This window comes from Neovison vison, chromosome 6 (genome assembly GCF_020171115.1).
Source record: "Neovison vison isolate M4711 chromosome 6, ASM_NN_V1, whole genome shotgun sequence".
In the NCBI taxonomy this organism is placed as follows: domain Eukaryota; kingdom Metazoa; phylum Chordata; class Mammalia; order Carnivora; family Mustelidae; genus Neogale; species Neogale vison.
This window is the reverse complement of record NC_058096.1, coordinates 62739148-62762344: the sequence shown is the minus strand read 5'-3', so window position 1 is coordinate 62762344 and position 23197 is coordinate 62739148. Positions and strand designations below refer to the sequence as shown.

Genomic DNA, 23197 nt, shown 5'->3' with positions numbered 1-23197 from the left:
CTGTGAGGATAAAAGTGCCTACCATTAAAAAAATCAGCTTACATTTTTTAAAGGGGTAGACATTTCATGCAGCCTTTGATTTTTTTCTAGGAAAAAATGTTACTTTAAGGAAAAACGGGAGAGATTTTTCTACTTTCTTTTCCCCCTTTGCACCCTTCACCTCGAATCTCCCATTTTCAGCAGGAAGACACAGCAGTGGGTATAGTACAGGAAAGGGTAGGGGAATAATTGTCTCTTAGAAAGCATTTAAACCACTACAGTGAATAAAAAAAGCCTGAACATTCATTTACTGCTAAACAATGACAAAAGATAATTAGAATGTTTGAAAGCACTGCGCTGTTTTCAACATCTGTTGAACACTGGTTGAGATAGCTGTTTTTAAAATTAGGTGGTGTTGAGGAGGAAAGGTAACCAGTAGAGTATAATGCTTATAGCTTTCACAATCTATATGAAGGGTACATAGAGATGTCTGAAGCATTGTTTATGAAGGAGGGTGTAAATAGTAAAAACCTTATAGCAGAAGGAAACACTATATGATAGAATTTCTGTGTGTGGAAATACTTAAGTAATAAAATGTGGCCAGAGGGATACTCTGTAGATTATCTCTCCAAAATAATGAGCATAATCTTAAAATATGGAGGGACACAAAGAATCTGTAAGAACAAGGAGCAATACTAAGGGATGAGAGTTGGCTAGAAATGGAGTATGAATACACACATGGGGGAAAAAAAAATAGGAAATGGCAAGATTTCCAGATAGGATAAATGACATAAGAGGTGTTTAGAACCCAAAGGAAAAGGAAATGTTAAGGTGATCCTTGGATTTGAATAAGAACTGATGCTAGAGATATGCATAAATGTGTAACAAACCAAACCAAGCCTCACAATTCTAGAGGGAGAGGAAACAGTGAAGAAATCCATCACCCAGTTATCAAACTCCAGGAGAGAAAACTGTGCCAAAATGTGGGAACTGAAAAAAATAAATGAATAAAAATAAAAATAAATAAATAAATAAATAAATAAATAAGACCTGCAAAGTTAAGTAAGCCACAAGGAACCTGGAAATTCAGGGTAAATGTGTTTTGAAATCAAACAGACCGAGGGCTGCTGAAAGAAAACAAAACTGAATAACCAGCAAAGTCAAAGAAGCTCTCACTGGAAGAAACAATAACAACAACAACAACAAAAGAAAGGCATCTTTGGGAGATGGCAAAACAATTAAAAACTGGAAAATCAACCAACCTGAGCAAGCACCAAGCCCACAAGAAATCCACATAAGACAATCCTGTGAGAGGTACTCAAAATACAATACTAGGGCACCTGCGTGGCTCAGTGGGTTAAACCCTCTGCCTTCAGCTCAAGGTCATGATCCCAGGGTCCTGGGATGGAGCCCTGCATCAGGGCTCTCTCTGCCTGCTTCTCTGCCTACTTGTGATCTCTGTCTACCAAATAAATAAATAAGCTTTTAAAAATATATATATATATGTATATATATATACATACACATATATATATATGTGTATATGTGTATGTATATATATATACAAAATACTAATAGTGGCTTTTGGTCAGGTAGCCAAGTCCTCTTTAGGAGCCTGATGAAGCTCACTTAGGCCCACACTTCAAGGGATAGAATTCTTTGGGGCATTTGCCCCACCATTCCATGATCAATGTATGAAGAGTGTGCTTAGATGAGAAAAAAGGAAAGTCAGAGAAGCTTATTTCAATATTGACTTCCTTTTTTATAAAATAGGTCAATAAGTTCTTGTTAGCCGATACTCCGTTCAGAGCAATTAGGTAAAATAATGACAAAAAATAATCGACTATCCTACTTCCATACTGGTTTTACCAGTGGCATGCATGATGAAAAGAAGGCTCAATCAATGCTTATAAATCCTCCTTTGTTGAAAGAAAGAAAACACATCTCCTCTAAGTAGAAGTAACATAATAAAATTATTAAGACTCTAAGTTTACCACATTTAAAAATTATTACTAAAAAAGCCATATGGGGAAGGGGTACCTGGATAGCTCAGTCAGTTACCCATCTGACTTTTGATTTTTGCCTCTGGTTATGATCTCTGGGTCCTGAGAGAGAATCAGCAAGTTAAGCTCTACATTGAGCATTGAGCCTGCTTAAGATTCTCTCCCTCTCTTCCCCCCCACCCAAAAAAATCCATATTGGGAAATATTTTGCTCTTTTAATATGGGCCAAGATCTTAACTTTAAAATAGGAACTCAAACATAAAGATAACACACAAAATATTGGCCCAATACAAATGTTTACACATCATACTTTTTGTGAGAAAGCCAAAAAGGGAATAATTAGTAATGTCTTCCAAATGGTGCCAGCTTTTTGGGGGTTCTGAAATGCCAGCTCAATGGGAATAGCTGAAATAAACTCTTAAAAGAGACTGTAAATGATCAGAAAAGGGGTAGGTTAGACCCAATACAGGCAAGTTTAAGAGGTCAACAAAAGTATAATAAAGGATCTAGAAGCTGTTATATGTCATTTTCTACTGATACCATCTGGATTTGATATCAGTAAATTCATCCAAATTTACACATCATCATATGGGAATTTATAACTAAACACAACAGGGGGGCCTGGGTGGTACAGTCCAACTGAGTTAAATTATCCAACTTTTTTTTTTTTTTTAAAGATGTTATTTATTTATTTGACAGAGAGAGATCACAAGTAGGCAGAGAGGCAGGTGGGGTGGGGGGTCAGGAGGCGGTTGGTGGAGGAGCACACTCCCTGCTGAGCAGAGAGCCTGAGGCAGGGCTTGACTCCAGGACTCTGAGATCATGACCTGAGCCAAAGGCAGAGGTTTAATCCATTGAGCCGCCCAGGCGCCCCAAACTGTCCAACTCTTGTTTTCGGTTCAGGTGATGATCTCAGTGTTGTGGGATCAAGCCCCATGCCTGGCTACACATTCAGCGTTGAGTCTGCTTTTCCCCTCTCTGTTTCTCCACCCCACTCACTGTCTCTCAAATAAAATCTTAAAAAAAAAAAAAAAAGCTAGACACAATATAACCTTGCTCTTATTCATCTGAACTGCACGTGGCAAAATAGAGCTATACAGAAAGTGGAGAGTGAGTTAAAGGATGAAAGGAATGGGAGCCCCAGCTGTGTGGAGACCAACCATATGGAGAGAATGAGACTCATTAGTTAGAATACAGGAAAGCTGAGCTGAGATCGAACCATGACAGAAATGTTTAGTGAGAACATCACTTTTAATAGAGCATGAGATGCCAGCATTACAAAGCACCCCTGAAAATATTAAAAAGGTATTTTAGGACAAGTAAAAGGAAGCTACATTGTGCGTGATAAATTTGTAGAACGTCAAAATCTTTAAGTGGTAAATGCTAAATATATGAACAATGTAGTAAAAGATGTATATGATTTGAAGGATGCTAGTTCCAAAATAGGGTTTTAGTGGTAGTAAGAGGGAAAATGTGAAAGTTCAAACTTTAAGGTTGAAAACTATGCCCTTTCACATTTGATTCTTTGGCACCTCTGTCCACTAAAGAATATTCTCTACTGGGTTAGGATTTCACTCTTAGTTTGTTGTTTCAGGGCTTGAATTCCCAAAGGACTATCGGGAAACTATCAAGAGGTCAGATGACTAACACTATGAAGCTTCAAATACACTATTTGGTGAAGGTGATGAGGGACTCCATTAACAAATGTGAATATTTTATGTACGTCCTCCTGTCTTATGGCAGCCCCTTCTCTAGTCTCTAGCCTTTAAATTATGCTATAGGAGTGGCTGAAGTAGTAACTCATGGCACTGGTTATTCGGCTGCATCATTGGTCTCAGAGGTTTCGTGAAGGTTCTTGGAGTTGACCGGTATCTACCAGGTTATTTCCATGGGAAAATGATTTCCAGCTCCTTTAATTTAAAAGAACTTTCAAACGTGACACATTCAGGGCCCACCTGTATAGAGCAGGCAGGCAATTCTCACTGAAGCTGAAATATAACATGTTCTTCTCATTTTTAATAAAGTTAGTATCTCATCATCTCTGAATTTCCTTTCACAGGTGTTCTGTAACAAAGGCTCCTAAACACAATCATTACATAGACTGAAATGCAGTTGCCTGGAAAAACCTTACGCAAATACAGATTTCCTTTGGAAAATCTGTGGTAGGATTTGTAAATATGAATTTTTTAGACCTCCTCCTAAGGAGGGTCGATGCAGGAACAGGCAATCACAGTCTTGGGTCATAGTGGCTATGAGGTTGGGAGTCTGATGCTTGAAAAACATGGCTTTCTACCTCAGGATATTGTGATGAATGATTAAAAACAATTGAAAGTGCTTTTGGAAAGTAAGGGAGCATACAAATGCCATGGATTTAGGAGTACGGTAATATTTTTACTTTGTATCTCTTATACGGGTGTCATTATGCAATATTTGCAAGGGCTTTTGATGCTGTGAGTGATGGGCATGCTTAGGGAACTGAGGTGCATTTGGGATGTCCTAAGTCACTACAGACATAAACTTTCTCAGTAGATATGATATCAGGTATTTCTGCAACAATTATACCAGTTCAAAACTCATTTCAATGTCCTTTACATCAACTGTAATATTTGAGCCTGAAAACTGGTGAACTATATATTGAATAGCACCTTTCACTGTGGTTGGAAATCTGTCCCTTTGTTACTGTATTAGTACAACTTGAGTGAAGAGAAAAATCAGAAAGTTTCAGAAAGTTAAATAATGACCCAGATAAGACTACTTGAATTATTATAAACTGTTTTAATTTTTACAGATAAATTATAACTGGATACAATAAGCTAAGTAAGAAACTTCTACATAAATGACAGTCTCATAACTTAAATAATTACTTGAAATACAAAACAGTATGAAAATCATGTTGGACTAATCTTGGCTCATTTTCACCAGCACCCATTTGCTGTCTTTTTTTTTTTTTTTTTTTTTAAGATTTATTTATTAGAGAGATTGAGTGTGTGTGCAAGTGAGTGGGAGGAGTGTCAGAAGGAAAAAAATCTGAAGTAGACTTCCCCCTGAGCACAGAACCTATACAGGGCTTAGTGTCATGACCCCAAGATCATGACTTGAGCCAAAACCAAGAGTAAGTTGCTCAACTGACTGAGCCACCCATATGCCCCATCTGTTTTTGTGTTTTTTGTTTTTTTTTTAAGATTTTATTTAGAGAGAGAGTTCAAGATGCGTGGAAGGGCAGAGGGAAGGGGATAGAGAGAATCTTAAGCAGACTCTGCCTTGAGCACAAAGGCCAGGGCAGACTGAGTCTAATGGCACTGAGATCATGACTTAGGCCAAAAATCAAGAGTCAGTTGTTCAACTCACTGAACCGCCCAGGCCCCCCTACTGTCTTTTTCTTGAGCAGATCTCTCAGTGTTCTATGAATCACATTCATGGATCACTTCACCTACCTTCAGATGCATCCACGTTCAGGGTCAAGAGTAATAGCTTCCTCATAGCACTGGCCCACCAAAGACCATATTAAGATATTATTCTCTTCTCACATGGTTAAAGGGATTTGTAATAATGACAAAAATGATAGCTGTGCATTTTAGTATGCTGTTGCTTTGCCCTACTTATAGACCAGAGGTGTGATTTAGTAACAAAAACATAACTTTCTTAAGTTTCAAAAGAACTAGCTCATAGAACTATTGATCATCAAATCCAGTCATATCTCATATTTACTCCTTCTTAACTTCCTCAACCATGAAGATGAGTAATTTATTACATCCTTAGGGGATTTTGTGATCATTTTCTTTCTATAACAGCCCAAAGCAGTCTCTAGTGACTCTGTCCATGTTCTTCATATTCCCAGAGGTCTTCTCATTGGAACAGCTCTTCTCAGCCATGACAGACACTTAACTAATTTAGCACCATCTCTAATGCTTTGGGTTTTAAGAAAAAATCTAATACAAAACATCTAGAGCAAGAAACCTAAATCTTTAAACCTTCATATCTTCAGGTTCTGGTAAAGCACTCCCATAGCATCATGCATTTTGCCTCTCTTTTCTTTATCCCAATTGTCATGTGTTCATTGGAGCAGTTAACTTGCTTGATATTATCAGCCACCCCAAGTGAGCTCTAAGTTCCTTGAGGGCAAGGACAATGGTGATCTAATCCAGGGATACATCCCCAACTCAAAGGATGGTACCTGACATTTTTTCATTGTACATAACCCCTCTGATGTCCTAGGGTATGTATTTATAATCTTTAAAGCTCTTGTCATATGAAAAAGTTATTGACTGAAAATGAATAAACATCCCCAGACCTGAGCCCAAGCTGTTTGCTATAACACTATTAAAAATATGCTAGATGTGGGGTGCCTGGGTGGCTCAGTGTGTTAAGCCTCTGCCTTTGGCTCAGGTCATGATCCCAGGGGCCTGGAATCCAGTCCCACATTGGGCTCTCTGCTGAGCAGGGAGCCTGCTTCTTCCTCTCTCTCTGCCTGCCTCTCTGCCTACTTGTGATCTCTGTCAAATAAATAAATAAAATCTTAAAAAATATATGCTAGATGTACCTAGAACAAGTACAAGCATGCTTAAAAAAAAAAATCAATAAAGAGACTGAGAAGTCAAAGTATTTCTTTCTAGCAGCAATTGATTATGTATAATTTTATTACATTTTTCTGACATTAGTATCATTGGGGACTGTCAAGCATGCTCATTAATCATTTGTCCCCTTTCTAACCACCTCCATCTTTTGAAATTGATCTTCCAGTGCTCAGGTATAAAGCATGGAAAGGGTTTTTCATGGAAGGTGCTTGAGTACAGAAGTTATGCACCCCAGTGATGTTACTAATGTATCTTTTTGTGGAGCTGAGGAACTGGATATGAGGAAGTGACTGTAGATGAAACTGTTTCCAAGAAATGTCTGCAAAGGTTTTTGTGGTTGCACCCTAGAGCAACAGGAGCAGGCAGAAAGTAGCCTTGGTCTGTTAGTCCTTATTTTCAACCCGTTAGTCCTTATTTTCAACCTGTTAGTCCTTATTTTCAACCTATTGGACTATACTCTTGGAGAAATGTAAACTATGATGCAATCATAGGGGTCATTCTTCAGGAAATAGGAGGTGGCCACTGCTTTCAAGAGGCTTTTTTTTTTTTTTTTAAGCCTTAAAAGTTGGGTAGCTGAGATCCTTGCATAGGCGCCAGAATATAATACCTTTTCATGAAATAGGAAGTAATTAAAACTTGATTTGATAGACTCTCAAGGATTCAGACTGCTTCAAGAGAAGAGAAGTGGGAAAAAAAAGACTTGGAGACCAGATAATACTTAGATAACAAGAGGCTTTGGGTAGGAAGTTTTTACCAAGCAAGAACTGATCGTTTTGTCAAAATTGCTCCCTTAGTATCTCCTTTATCTGTTTAATTTTAAAATTTAACTGTTTTGTTAATATGTATTTTACAGGCTAAAATAGTCAGGTGAGAAATGGATTTGGTTTATTTTGGACTCCCAAGCGCCAAGAATGTGTTCTTTTTTCAGTGGTAGCCTTTTTTAGGGGAGCGAAATATCTGTTACCCACATGTCTTATTTCTTCCTGCTTCTTCTTAGCATTTATAGCACGCACCCCCTCATCCATCCAGCCCTTCCCACTCTCTCTACCATCTCCCTGGTTTATGTAATAAGGCTAAAATTATAATCACTGCTTATCTGATCCATCTGCTCTAAGTCTCTTCCTTTTTGTATGCATGTGTGTGCGTGTGCAAGCATGTACAAGTATGCATGTGCGCACACACATGCACATATATGCAGGACGGTCAGTGTGACTCCCCTTAAAGACAGATATTATGTACAAACTCTGCTTGTGGTGTTTTCTCATTTTCTCATTTGAAAAACTAAACTTCTCTCCTCCTTTTAAAACTCTCCATTGATTTTACTTCCAGTATAGAGTAAACTCTGATAGAATTTAACATGACCTGCCATATATCCCAGCAGCTTGTTACGGAAGCATTATCTCCTTCATCTAGACTGTGAACTCCCACAAGTCAGAGACAATGTTTTATTGATTTCTGCATCTCTATAATAACTAGAATGTGATTTTCACATAGTAGGTGCTCAATGGCTCGGTGACAGTTTTCCGTGATTTTGATGGTGATCTCATCTAGGTCATTAAAAGAATCTAATAAAATTATCCCCCCTTTCTTCCCAGTGAGATGAATTTTTACAAAAACCTTCAATAAGATTTATTACAGTTCTTTTATCTGGACCATTCTTAAGGAACTATTTTTATTTATTACAATTTTTTTTATGCTCTCCCCTGATCTTGCTCACATGGTGACATTTCTCACTGTAAAATGCACACAAAACCCGTTTTGCTACATTATAAAAACTTCCAAGCCCATTTTATAATTACTGAATCTCAAGAGGCTTATATCATGCTTGCCTTGTGGGAGATGTCTTATATATTCATATACTCTGTAGTACATAGATTCTTATTTACTTTGATCAGAGTGAAGTGTTTCTTCCTTTGATTCTGGTCTAGTTTCTCTTGTCACTTATAAAATGTGGGATCCAAACATTCCTTATTCTAAGTCTCTGAGACATACTACAATTCAGAAATGGTAGCCTTGGGAATTACTGTTCCTATCTGCAGTCTCTGTTGCATACAAAGCTGAAATCCAAATACACAAACACTGCACCTTAGAACTGCAATGCACTTCTCGAGTCTTTCAGAGTAGTGGTTCTAAACCATATCCCCATGACTGTTAGCATTCTTAAAAGACTTCTCAAGATGTTACCTCTGAGAAGAGCTGCAACTGTCGCCAACTTTGCTTCTAATCTATCTTGTATAACTTGGGTCCAAGCATCCACAACAACATTTCCCATGCTTAGGAAAAAAAAAAAAAAAAAAGGCAAAATCAACTATATTATAGGATAAAAACAAAGGGATGGAAACTGGTACTAACAATAAACAGTCCTTCAAAGACTAGAAGCTTTTAACATCCATTTCTAATTTTTCTTAACACCCATCCCACCTGAAAGTCACTTATGGAGGCAGAATGTTATTGCTTTCTTTCGTACCCACTTTCCCTTATAAAATGTGTTCAAGATTCTATGAATATTTTCTGAGTACCTCTATGTGCCAGACATTAGATATATTGCTATTTTTTTAATTTTTAATTAACATATAATGTATTGTTATCCCCAGGGGTACAGTTCTGTGAATCACCAGGTTTACACACTTCACAGCACTCACCACAGCACATACCCTCCCCAATGTTCACACCCCAACCACCCTCTCCACAACCCCCCTCTTCCCGGCAACCCTCAGTTTGTTTTGTGAGATCAAGAGTCTTTTATGGTTTGTCAGATATATTGCTATTTATAACTAGTTCAAACAAATAAACAAAAATTAGGTCTCTGCTATAGCCTGAATATTTGCATTTGCCCAAAATTCATATGTTAAATCTGAATTCACAAAGGAGATGGTATTAGTAGACAGGGTTTTGGGAGGTGATTAGATCACCCAGACAGAACCCTCATGAATGGGATTAATGCCCTTATAAGAGGCCTCAGGACAGATCCCTTTTACCTTCCACACTGTGGGGATATAAGAAGTCTGCAGCCTGGAAGAGGGCCCTCACCTGACCATTTCTGACACCCTGACCTTGGACTTTCAACCTCAAGAATCATGAGAAATAAATTTCTGTGGTTTTATGCCACCCAGTTTCTAGTATTTTGTTATAGCAGCACGAAACTGATTGGACTAAGACAGTTCCTCCAACACATGTACCTTTTTATTTAGTGAATATTACTTTTTGATATCCTTTATTTTATTTATTTATTTATTTATTTATTTATATTTTAAAATAAACATATAATGTATTATTAGTCCTAGGGATACAGGTCTGTGAATCACCAGGTTTACACACTTCACAGCACTCACCATAGCACATACCCTCCCCAATGTCCATCACCCACCCCCCTAACCCCCCTCCCCCCGGCAAACCTTAGTTTGTTTTGTGAGATTAAGAGTCTCTTATGGTTTGTCTCCCTCCCAATCCCATCTTGTTTCATTTATTCTTTTCCTACCCCCCAAACCCCCCACGTTGCATCTCCACTTCCTCATATCAGGGAGATCATACGATAGTTGTCTTTCTCCGATTGACTCACTTTGCTAAGCATAATACCCTCTAGTTCCCTCCATGTTGTCGCAAATGGCAAGATTTCATTTCTTTTGATGGCTTGATATCCATTATTTCTGATACTAAGGAAGAGCCTTTGGTCCCTTGGTTGATTGGTTAGTTGTTTGCTTTTTTGGTTGGTTGATGCACCATTTATTAATTTAACAAATAAGATTGTGTCAGTGGTTACATTGAGACTGGGGAAGATAATGAAATGCTGTTAATTGTTCTTAGATATTTAATACTCTGTTAATAATTTACTCTGCTCCAGTTTTAACATGGAGTGTTTACTTCCACATTAGCCCTGCACTTAGGATTTCCTTTTCATTTTTCTTTTGTGTCTTTTTCTGAAGACTTGTGCCTTCCTGCCTCTTTTGAAGGGCCAAAGTTATTTCTCATCCGTCTGTGAATTGCTCTATTCCCTACTGTTTCTAGTGCAATTATTTGCACGTATAGGGTACTCAATGATATGTCTGAAAATGCCAGTTATTATATGTCTGCATTTCTGACTCTCCCAGTGAGGAAAATGATTGAAATATTGCAGGTTTTTTTGTGCCTCATGCCGAGCTCTGTCAAGGTGGAGAATTATTTTTAGCAAGAATATTATATCATGAATTCCTGCATCAAACAAGGGGTTAAAACTGAGTGACCTCCAAAGCTTCTTCTACCTCTTAATTTTTATGATTCTGTGTTATTGCACAAGGGTGCAATTTTAGAAACAGAAAAATAAGTTTGCCTTTGGGTATTAGGCTTTCACATCCTTCAATCTGAGTTTTCATTGGATTTACTATAACCATTAGCACAATGTTCTTTGCATTGTCCTGAAAGTCAGGAAACTTGGCTCTGCTGCTTAGCACAGTAATGCCTTCATCATGAGCCATGCTGCAAACATGTCTGCTTGCACCTCTAAGACATCCACTTTGACCCAGTCTTTTGTTTGTTTGTGTTTGCTTTTTTCAGGAAAAAAGGGAATAATTTGAAGATGTGTGTATATGCGATTTTATTTGTGTATCACATGTTCTGTCACAGGTCTGTTTCCTCTTCATATTCCTTGGGCGTATACCTTTTATATAGTCATTTAATCCATTTTTTTTTTTAGTACTTCCTGGATTCCTATATTGTTCTAGATGCTTTGGTAAAGTCAAAGAAATAAAAGGACATGCTATAGGCTTTGCAGAGCTTAGTCTAATTAGGGAGAACTAAAAGTACTAGAGAATGATAACCTCAGATGTCTTGAGACAAGTTGGATATACCATGAGAAAGGATCACCACATAGGCTAAAGAAAGGTTCCAGTGGTGAGTTAGTTATTAAAGAGGAACTCTTGGAGTCTAGATTTGTCATGTTGATGGAAAGGCCATTTATGAAGGTGGGTAGTAGAGGAATGGCAAGAGCCAACACAAAAAGGTGAGATACCAAAAGAATAAAGCCAGGTGATGGGAAATGGGTTGAAACAAAGGATAACCCACATATTCAAGTTCTAAGACAAGAACGGAAAAGAGAGTGAAGGTGGACAAGATAAAGGCTATTTTGAAAGGAAATTAGTAGAGCTTGTATACAGTGTGATAGATAACGGAAAGCTATTTGACATGATATGGGTTAAGTAAATATTGTATTTGAGATAGTCTTAGCTATATGTAGGGGAGGAACAGAAAGATAAGAAAGCCATCTGGAATGTGAACACAAAAATCTCCCTGTGATATAGTAAGTTGCTCATTATTATGGTTGTGGAAGGGAAGGAGACAGGATAAATATGAGATATGACTGGATTTGATGCCCAATAATTTTATAAGCTAATTTGTCTAGTGTTTCTTAGTGAAGTTATGTTTTCTTACTGAATACTGCCTCTCTTCTATGAGTAGGGCAAAAGAATGAGTATAATAAAATCCGTAGTTATTATGATTGCTATTATTATAAAATCTTCTTGAAGATTTGAAGAGAGAATAATGTCTTAATGTGGTGTTTTGTGGACCAGTGCTATGTGAAACAGCTATTACTTTTTACTCTAAGGTGGCTGCATACTGAAGATAGGTGAAGTGATACCCAAGAATATGGCTTGCAGAATGCATAGGGATCAGGTCAAATTAAAGACACCATATAAATGCAAGGTGTCATTACCAATAGTCATAACCATGCTGGTTGGTTATTGTTGTCTTGGGAAGTTTATAAGAACTAATTGTAATGGTTGCTCATACTGTAGCCATTAGCTATAAGAAATAATCTTTTGAGTCATAATCTTAAATATGTCCAAAGGCAGCTAAACAGCCTTTGGAAATAAATGAGACTGCTTTGATTTTTACCTGTGACAATGCACAAATCTGGCATTTTCTGATTTGGAAAAGTTCTGAGTCTGGAAATTAAACTGTCAGAGTTGAAAAGTATGGGAATGTGAGGACCAAAAACTGTTTAATCAAAGTGCTAGATACTTTTTCAAAAGGGGTAGGAAATGGATTGTCCAATAACAATGTAACTGTGTGAAATGCATCTTCCGAACAAGGAAAGATGGAAGAAGTGAGAGAAGGGTAGAGAAACAGGAGATTGCTTTTCCAATGGTTAAGAAAGGAAAATGTTTCTTTATCCTTTTCATCCATTATGCCAGACATAATAGCAACTGTTAAATAAACTCTATCTTTACTTTCAATTAAAACACCTGCCTTTAAAATTCTTTTTTAATCTAATATGCACGTTTCTGGGTTTTAAAAATATTTGATGGGAGATCAGAAACATATACATCATAAAAAGATAGAAACAGACAGATTTGATCTTTCAGTTTAAATAGTTCTATTTCTACTAAAGAAAGAAATGACAGATTTACATATCTTTTAAGTCCTGAATTATTAGTGGACATATGGCACTCTATTGGGAGCTCCTGAGTTACTATTAAAGTTTTTCTAATAGATCTTTGTTATCCACAACTTGATTGGTGTGTAACCACTTAACTGACAGACTGAAAAGGTCACAGTATATATCATGCTCTATTATTTCAAGGTTTGGGAGGAGCGAGCAAGAGAAGTGCAGTAGGATTTACTGTGAATAAGGGCTTCCTCTACCTAACCAGTGTTTAGGGCAGCTAACCTGACTCTTTCAACTAACAAAATTCATGTATGTTGAAATAAGTAGATATTAAGCTTCTCAAGAATTTAGTAGATCACATTATTGACAATTTACTTGACTCTTTAGGCCTTACTTAAGAAGATAGAAACGTCTTCTCTCCTTTCAGTCATTCATCTTCCTGGCATTTTCTGATGTGTTTTCCAGTAGTCACTGTAAGTGTGGAGACTTCATCCTGTTTCCTGGATAAGGGCTGGGGAAAACACTTCACTCAGCAATGCCAATGTAAGCAAACTGATCCTCGCTTTTAGGTTACAGAGCAAAGCTTTAAGCATGACACACCACCTCGATAACACTTGATGATTCTGAAGCAAGCCTTCTTCAGAGAATATTTGAGAGCAGCTACGTGCTTACATTTCTATCCCATATCCTCTTTACAGTACTGCCAGCAAGTACCTTGGGAGTTTTCAAATGCTCTTAAAGCTAGGTTTGTAGTTGTCTTTATCTTCACTACATTTTCTCTTCTCTCGCACAAGTTTAAACAAAAAATATCAGTTGTTCGGTAAGCCCCAATAACAGATTCCAGATATTTGTATCTGGTTCCTGTGGATATTCTGATCTCTATGGGAGGGAGAGATGCTGGTAATTAAGGTAGAAGAACTTGAAGGCTTTTGACAAAATTTGGAAGAAAAAACCTTTAGACAATGAAATTGCTGAATACCCACTTTTACTTCTTCCTATTCTGCCTCATGAAATTTTAATCCTCTTGGCCACCAAGTTATGGAGGATTGTGAATACACCACCAGGCAGCTACAATCACTATATCCTCAGAGGTTCTATGTTTATTCATCAACCTGTAACTAAATGCCCAGTATCTGACAGGATATGGATTAATTAATACTTGTAGAATAAATCTGGAGGGAAAATTGATAGAACCATATACCAAATTAATTAATTTTATTTTACATAAATGTGTTTAAATGAGTACATGCTCACCTCTTAAAGGATCCATGTTTGTTCATTCACTGTCTCCTTTATTCATCAGACATCTTTTTGAGGAACCAAGTGCACTGGGCACTGTGGTCATTTCTAAGGAGATACAGATAAATATCTCTTGCCCTCCTCCTGAGGAGTTTGTCCCCTTTCCCACATAGTTTTTATATTCCTGCCTCTCACAGTTCCATTTTGTTGTTGAACTTACCTCACTAGAGTCCATGGATCTTCGTTCCCTAGAGGACAAGAAGGCTCAAATGTTCTCCATCCTTGGGCTCAGATCCTACAACAGATTTCAGATGACTCAAGACTAGAATATAGTCCTATTTCAGTGATATCATGAGTGACAAGTAGTTTTGCATATATATTTAAAACAATAGTTGTTGAAAAAGGTATGTTTCATGTTCAAAATAACAGATAAAAAATAAAATCATCAGGTATGGTTCCCTGTAGTTCAGTCAATAGATCTTCATTTTGGGAGAAAGATAATGCAGTGATGTTATTAAGTAAAATAGGAATACTAAGAGTATTAGTGCTTGAAGTGTGGTGATCAGGCATGGTTGTCTACCTGATGTAAATCAGTTTTGTTAAAATTTCCATTCACCCACATGCTTCAGTGAAAAGTGACCTTTCCTCCAGCTCATAAACTGTGATTAATTTAACCAATTCCTCTTCTCAGTGATTGGCTTAGAATTTAAAATAGCAAATAGTTCTTAAACATTTGTTATGTGCCAGGCACTGTTCTAATTGTTTGCTTTGTAGTAACCCACGTAATGATCACAGCAATCCAATGAGGAAGGTAATAGTGACATCTTGATTTTATAAATGAGGAATCCAAGGCACAGAGAAATGAAGCAATTGTTCAGAGATAAACAGCTCTGAATTGCAACACTGAATTCAAACTTAAGCCGCCTTATTCCCATTTTCATTTTCTTGAACCACTGTTTTATTCTGCACGTGACCCAATTCTGGACAATGAGATGTGAGAAAAAAAATTGCTGGGAATTTTTTTAGAGAGTATTCTTACACTTAAGAAAGGAGGAAATTGCTGGGAACCACAGAGAAGCAAAGCCAGCAATCTGACATGCCCCTCTGGAGCCTGTCCCCACTCTGTGTGTCTCATTACATGAAATAATATACGTCTTTTTTAGGGGCACCCGGGTAGCTCAGTCAAACATCTGTCTGCCTTGGGCTCAGGTCATGATCCCAGGGTCTGGAATTGAGCCCCACATCAGGCTCCCTGCTCAGTGGGGAGCCTGCTTCTCCCTCTTCCACTGCCTGCCACTCCCCCTGCTTCTGCTCTCTCTGTCAAATAAATAAGTCAAGTCTATAAAAAAATTAAAAAAAAAATAAAGATCCATTTTATCTAAATCCTATGTCAGGATTTTCTCTTGTTTTACAGTCAAAAGCATCCAACCTCTTATTAATATATTGAATGCTATTCCCAGTCCTTAACACATAGCAAGTATATGACAAATACTATTTTATGTGATCCTTGCAACTTAAAATAGGTTTTACTATACCCTTGTCCAGACTGAAGGTTAACGAGATTAACTAATTTACCACAAATTGGATAGCACCGAAGAGGCAGAGGCCAGTCTACGGACTCTGGAGCCCAAGTTCTTAAACACCAAGCATGACTATCTTTTCCAATCACAGAATTATTACATAATAATAACCTGTTTATCCAATGTCTATAACACAAGGTTTACTTTTTATAATAGGAAAACCACACATAGAGATAGATCATTCTCTCTCTATCTCTATCAAGCCCAAGTCAAAGAGCAGCCCTGTGCCACCAAGCAATTAGATTGACTCAAAAATACTGGTCTCGTCTGATTGATTTCCACAAGTTAAGGCAGTTGATAGTAAAAATGTTGGCATTTTTCATACTTTTTCTTGCTTTTAATGCAGGTTGAAAACTATTTCCTAATTGAGTTTTATTCAGTTATGTTTCCTATATGGCTAGTCTTAAATATATATATATATATGTTTTTTATGGCATTGCCTTATTGTAGAGGAACATGAAAAATTTTGGTGTCTGAGAAATGTAAATATTATGGTGAAAGCACACATGAAAACACAAGAAATGTAAGAAATGGATTAAAGTCAAACAGGCGAGCTGCCTGTATGATCGTGATTTCTCATAGATGAGGTATAAAGTCCATCAGTTATCAATAGCTGTGGGCTTTGGCTAAGTACATTGACAGTGCCCACCATTGGTGTTTATAGCCTATAACAATAGGCACAAGCTTTACTCAAACTCACACCCATTTATTCTAAAAATGTACTGATCAGGCGGCAGGCATTAAAAATAGATGAGTCTAGTTTCACGAGACCCGTTGACAGTAATCAACAGCATAGGGAGAAAACAGTGTAGGGAGAAAAGCAAATTAGATTTTTAAAACCTTTCAGCTGAAATCGTCAATGATTCTTCTGATCCTACAAATAATGCAATGAGTTTAAAGAAACAGTTATCATTTAAAAATGAAGAAGGCCATAAAAATAACTTTTCATTTCTGGAAGGCCTTGCTTCTAAGCAGTGATGGCTTTCTCTGCAGGGAGTGGAGAGCATTGCTGAGCTCCAGACTTCCTGGAAACGGGCTGAAGGACTGTGTTCGTCACTGCTACACCTCTTGTGGTGGGAAGCAGAGAAAGAGAAGGTGCACAGCATTTCCTGCGAAGCAGGCTCTGGGAGGTTAATGCATGGCAAATGCCTCAGGCCCTGTGCTTAGCTCTTGCCTGAGCTGTCTTTCTCATTCTGTTTTCTGGTTGGAATGTAAACTGGAAAATAGAAAAGGGTCTTCAAGAACAATTGTTCCACTACTTTGATTCACTACTGGCAGTTTATGGGAAAAAGCAATTCAAGTTTGGGTGCTTCTTGCCTTTTTCATTTTTCTCTTATGCCTTTTTCTGACTGGTAAGTGTAGGGAGTAAAACTATTTGGTCAGCAACTCAGTTTTGAAGTCTTCTATATCTGTTTCCTTTAAGAATTAATTCCCATTGTAGAAAAAGATACCAGTAAGATAGCAGAATTAGATGTAGGGTTTGTAAGTACATAATGAATCATACTGTGCTTTTTGGTAATTAAATTAAGAAACTGAATGTGCAAATATTGTGGCTAATCGGTAATGGCTCCTTGATTTCCCCTAAGTATTAATCACTAATGCTGGAATTTTAGGCATCAATGGGGGAGATGTTCAGGTCATGGAGGCTGTCTTCTGCCCTGTCAACTCTCACCACAGGGGTGAAAACGTATTGCATAGCCAGGGTATTCCAATCAGTCTCGTCAGGATTCAGTAAGTTAATGCTCAGAGAGCAGGTGTACGCAGAAAAAAATGCCTCCATCCACATGACTTTTGGGGGACCTTCTTAGAGACGGTAAACATCAAAATCATCTCATTAAGATTTTACATCCTGGCTCTGGGATGGATTTCTATCAAAGGTTTACTTGGCAGTCATGATGAGGGCCAGACTGATTGGAACAAAACTGACAATAAAATGATGGATTTTTTTTCCTTTCATTTCAAATGTAAATAAATGTCCTTTGGTTCTTGAAAAATACAGCCACAGTTCTGTCACTCCCCATGGTTCAGAGAGAGCTGCCCTCTGGGGCTATCATCTTCTCTACCCTAAAAGGCCCGTTGGTCAATAAAGAAAGAAAAGCTCTTGGGGAATCTTCCCCAGAGAAAGCACAGGGATGTTTTCCTCAAGGATTTTGATGGACTCCTATCTCACATTGAGGTCTTTCATCCACTTTTTTAAAAGATTTTATTTATTAGACAGAGAGATGGATGGAGTCTTGAAATTCTTTAGAAAAAGAAAAGCTTTGAAAAACTTCTTTACTTCCACTGATAGATCTTTTTTAAAAACACTTAAAAAAATACTTTCAGATGAATAGTCCTACTTCTCCTGGCTCCATTGGATCAATCTGCTGAGTTCGTTGGGACAAATTTATCATTCCTTCATTTTTAATTATTTTTATTTTTAGTTGTTTATTTATTATTTTTTATTAGCATATAATGTATTATTTGCCCCAGGGGTACAGGTCTGTGAATCGTCAGGCTTACACACTTCACAGCACTCACCATAGCACATACATTCCCCAATGTCCATAACCCAACCACCCTGTCCATAACCCCCACCCCAGCAACCCTCAGTTTGTTTTGTGAGATTGAGTCTCTTATGGTTTGTCTTCCTCCCAATGCCATCTTGTTTCATTTTTTCCTTCCCTACCCCCTAAACCCCCCACTCTACCTCTCAAATTCCTCACATCAGGGAAATCATATGGTAATTGTCTTTCTCTGATTGACATATTTCACTCAGCATAATACCCTCTAGTTCCATCCATGTCGTTGCAAATAGCAAAATTTTGTTTCCTTTGATGGCTGCATAGTATTCCAATGTGTGTGTGTGTGTGTGTGTGTGTGTGTGTGTGTGTGTGTGTGTATCTCACGTCTTCTTTATCCATTCATTTGTTGATGGACATCTAGGTTCTTTCCATAGTTTGGCTGTTGTAGACATTGCTGCTACAAACATTTGGGTGCACGTGCCCCCTTTGGATCACTATATTTGTATCTTTAGGGTAAATACCCAGTAGTGTGATTGCTGGGCCATAGGGTAGCTCTATTTTCAACTTTTTGAGGAACTTCCCTGCTGTTTTCCAGAGAGGCTGCACCAGCTTGCATTCCCACCAACAGTGTAGGAGGGTTCCCCTCTCTCCGCATCCTCACCAGCATCTGTCATTTACTGACTTGTTAATTTTAGCCATTCTGACTGGTGTGAGGTGGTATCTCATTGTGGTTTTGATTTGTATTTCCCTGATGCCGAGTGATGTTGAGCATTTTTTCATGTGTTTGTTGTCCATCTGGATGTCTTCTTTGCAGAAATGTCTGTTTATCTATTCATGTCCTTTGCCCATTTCTTGATTGGATTGTTTGTTCTTTGGGTGTTGAGTTTGGTAACTTCTTCATAGACCTTGGATACTAGCCCTTTATCTGATATGTCACATGCAAATATCTTCTCCCATTCTCTTGGTTGTCTTTTGGTTTTGTTGACTATTTCCTTTGCTATGCGAAAGCTTTTGATCTTGATGAAGTCCCAATAGTTCATTTTTGGCCTTGCTTCCCCTGCCATTGGTGATGTTTCTAGGAAGAATTTGCTGTGGCTGAGGTCAAAGAGGTTGCTGCCAGTGTTTTCCTCAAGGATTTTGATGGACTCCTATCTCACATTGAGGTCTTCATCCACTTTTTTTAAAGATTTTATTTATTTATTAGACAGAGAGAGATTACAAGTAGGCAGAAAGAGAGAGAGACAGAGAGAGGAAAGCAGGCTCCCTGCTGAGCAGTGAGCCTGACGGGTTACTCAATCCCAGAACCCTGAGATCATGACCTGAGTGGAAGGTAGCAGCTTAACCCTTTGAGCCACCCAGGCACCCTGTTTTTCATCCATTTTGAGTCTATTTTTGTGTGTGGTATAAGGAAATAGTCCAGTTTCATTCTTCTGCATGTGGCTGTCCAATTTTCCCAACACCATTTGTTGAAGAGACTGTCTTTTTTCTTTTTTTTTTTTTTAAAGGTTTTATTTATTTATTTGACAGAGAGAGATCACAAGCAGGCAGAGAGGCAGGCAGAGAGAGAGGAGGAAGCAGGCTCCCTGCTGAGCAGAGAGCCCGATGCGGGCCTCGATCCCAGGACCCTGAGATCATGACCTGAGCCGAAGGCAGCGGCTTAACCCACTGAGCCACCCAGGCACCCGAGACTGTCTTTTTTCCATTGGACAGTCTTTCCTGCTTTCTCGAAGATTACTTGACCATAGAATTAAGGGTCTGTTTCTGGGCTCTCTATTCTGTCCCATTGATTTCAGTGTCTGTTTTTGTTGCCAGCACCATACTGTCTTGATGATGACAGCTTAAATAAATAAATAGAGCTTAAAGTCCACAATTGTGATGCTGCCAGCTTTGGTTTTCTTTTTCAACAGGCTCTTTTCTGGTTCCATATAAATTTTAGGACTATTTGTTCCATTTCTTTGAAAAAAAAATGATGGTATTTTGATAGGGGTTGTATTAAATGTGTAAATTTCTTTAGATAGCATAGACATTTTCACAATATTTTTTCTTCCAGCCATGAGCATGGAACATTTTTCCATTTCTTCGTGTCTTCCTCTATTTCTTTCATGAGTACTTTATAGTTTTCTGAGTACAGATTCTCTGCCCTTTGGTTAGGTTTTTTCCTAGGTATCTTACGGTTTGGGGTGCAATTGTAAATGGGATTGACTCCTTAATTTCTCTTTCTCTGTCTTGTTGTTGATAGATAGAAATGCTACTGATTTCTATGCATGGATTTTATATCCTGACACTTTACTGAATTCCTGTATAAGTTTTAGCATTTTGGAGTGGAGACTTTCGGGTTTTCCACACAAAGTATCATATCATCTGCAAAGAGTGAGAGTTTGATTTCTTCTTTGCCGATTTGGGTGCCTTTAATTTCTTTTTGTGGTCTGATTGCTGAGGCTAGGATTTCTAGTACTATGTTGAATATCAGTGGTGATAGTAGACATTCCTGCTGTGTTCCCGATCTTAGTTGGAGAGCTCTCAGTTTTTCCCAGTTGAGAATGATATTTGCTGTGGGTTTTTCATAGGGCTTTGATGATATTGAGGAATGTACCCTCTATCCCTACATTTTGAAGTGTTTTGATCAAGAAAGCGTGCTGTACTTTGTCAAATGCTTTTTCAGCATCTATTGAGAGTATCATATGGTTCTTGTTCTTTCCTTTATTAATGTATTGTATCACATTGACTGATTTGCAGCCCAGGAATAAATCCCAATTGGTTGTGGTGAATAAACCTTTTAATGTACTGTTGGATCCTATTGGCTAGTATTTTGGTGAGAATTTTCACAACTGTGTTCATCAAGGATATTGATCTGTAATTCTCTTTTTTCATGGGGTTTTTGTCTGGTTTTGGGATCAAGGGAATGCTGGCCTCATAAAATTAGATTGGAAATTTTCCTTCTATTTCTATTTTTTTGGAACAGTTTCAGGAGAATAGGTATTAATTCTTCTTTAAATGTTTAGTAGAATTCCCCTGGGAAGCTGTCTGGCCCTGGGCTCTTGTTGGTTGGGAGATTTTTGATGACTGCTTTAATCTCCTTCCTGGTTATGGGTCTGTTCAGGTTTTCTATTTCTTCCTGGTTCAGTTTTGTTAGTTTATATGTCTCTAGGAATGCATCCATTTCTTCCAGATTGTCTTATTTGCTGGCATATAGTTGTTCATAATATATTCTTATAATTGTTTGTATTTCTTTGGTGTGGGTTGTGATCCTTCCTCTTTCATTCATGATTTGCTTAATGTGCGTCCTTTTTCTTTTCTTTTTGATAAGTCTGGCCAGGGGTTTCTCAATCTTATTAATTCTTTCAAAGAACCAGCTCCTTGTTGATTTGTTCTATTGTCGCTTAGATGAAACTACCTCCCAAATTTTTTTAAGAAAGAAAAACTTATATATATATATATATACAAAAATAAGGGTAAACACAATGAAGGGATGGAATATGACTGTTAAGATGAAAAAAATTTTTTTTAAATTCTACAAAAGGAATTGATAAGACAAGTTGGTTGGAAAAAGAAAGAAGAAAAAAAAAGAAAAGGGCCGGAGGAGAGAATGTGCTCAGGCTGGAGACTAGAACAAAGCCCTGTGCTAGATTTAGGGTATATTTTGATCTATTAGAAGAAATTGTATTCCAAATATTTTTAGGAAAAAAAAAAAACAACATGTATACAAAAAATAAGGTTAAATACAATGAAGGATAGATTCTGACTATAATAATGAAGGTTTAAAAAGATTTTTTTTTAGAAAGGTAAACTAGTTAAAAACACTAAAAGAGGAAAGAGGAAACGTTAAAAAAATCTAGAATAAGAAAAAAATAAAATTAAAGAAATTTAACATTGCAAGACTAAAGGATCATGGGGAGAAAGCCACAAATTCCATGCACTGTTTTCACCTATCTCTGGAGTACCGCTGTTCTCCTTGATCAGTGAGCTTGGTCTTGGCTGGATCTTCTTGCTGATCTTCTAAGGGAGGCGCCTGTTGTAGTGATTCTCAAATGTCTTTGCCTGAGGCAGAATTGCATGACACTTGCCAGGGCCAGGCTAAGAAATCTGCTCCAGTTTGCTCTTGGGGGTTTTTGTTCCCCAAATGCTTCCTGTAGAGCTCTGGAGGACAGGAATGAAAATGGCATCATGCAGTCAGTCTCCAGCCTGGAGGAGCTGAGAGCTCAGGGCCCTACCCTTCAGTGGGCTCTCAGAGAAAAAGGGACAATCACTCCTGTCTCCCTGGTCTCTGGCCACGCTCTGGGCTCACCTGGCCTGTGATTGAGCATTTCTGTCCCTGACACACAGCTCCATTTCAAGTCTCCAAACCCAGCAAATTCCTGCCTCCAGAGGATGAAGGTGAGTCTCCCTGGATCTGCCACTTGTGCAGTCCCTGCTCAAAGGGCAGTGGCCCGACTGAGCCACCGATCATGGTTTAAGGTAATCCTGAGCTGAGAGCTCACTCCTCAGCTCTGTCTCTGTAGTCGGCTTCCCTGCTTTGATATCTGGGAGCTCTGCCACACTCAGACACCCCCAATCTTTCAGTGACCCTGTGGGTCCTGAGACCACACTGTCCGTGTAAGGGCTCCATGCCCACTTAGCCTCTAGAGTAATATCCCTCAGTGGAGCAGACTTGTAAAAGTTCTGATTTTGTGTTCGCACCACTGTTGTGCCACTTGCTGGGAGCTGGCCCCTCCTCTGCGGTGTATCTTCCCATCACCTTGGATTCACTTCTCTGCACATCCTACCTTTCAGAAAGTGATCGATTTTCTGTTCCTAGAATTGCTGCTCCTCCTCTCCTGTTGAATTTGTAGGTGTTTGGAGTGGTTTGATAACTATCCAGCTGAACTCCTGCGAGCTGATGTCATTTCAGTCCACTGCTCCTCCGCCATCTTGCTTCTCTCTGTCATTTCCTTGATTCTGTCTTTTCCCCAACTTCTCC

General features: G+C 38.2%; 1 protein-coding gene across 2 annotated transcripts in view; it reads left to right on the top strand.

The window, feature by feature from the left end:
• Nucleotides 1-23197, top strand: part of LOC122908525 (limbic system associated membrane protein) — a 656564-nt gene that overhangs the window by 251427 nt on the left and 381940 nt on the right. The gene's annotated exons all lie outside the window — the stretch shown is intronic.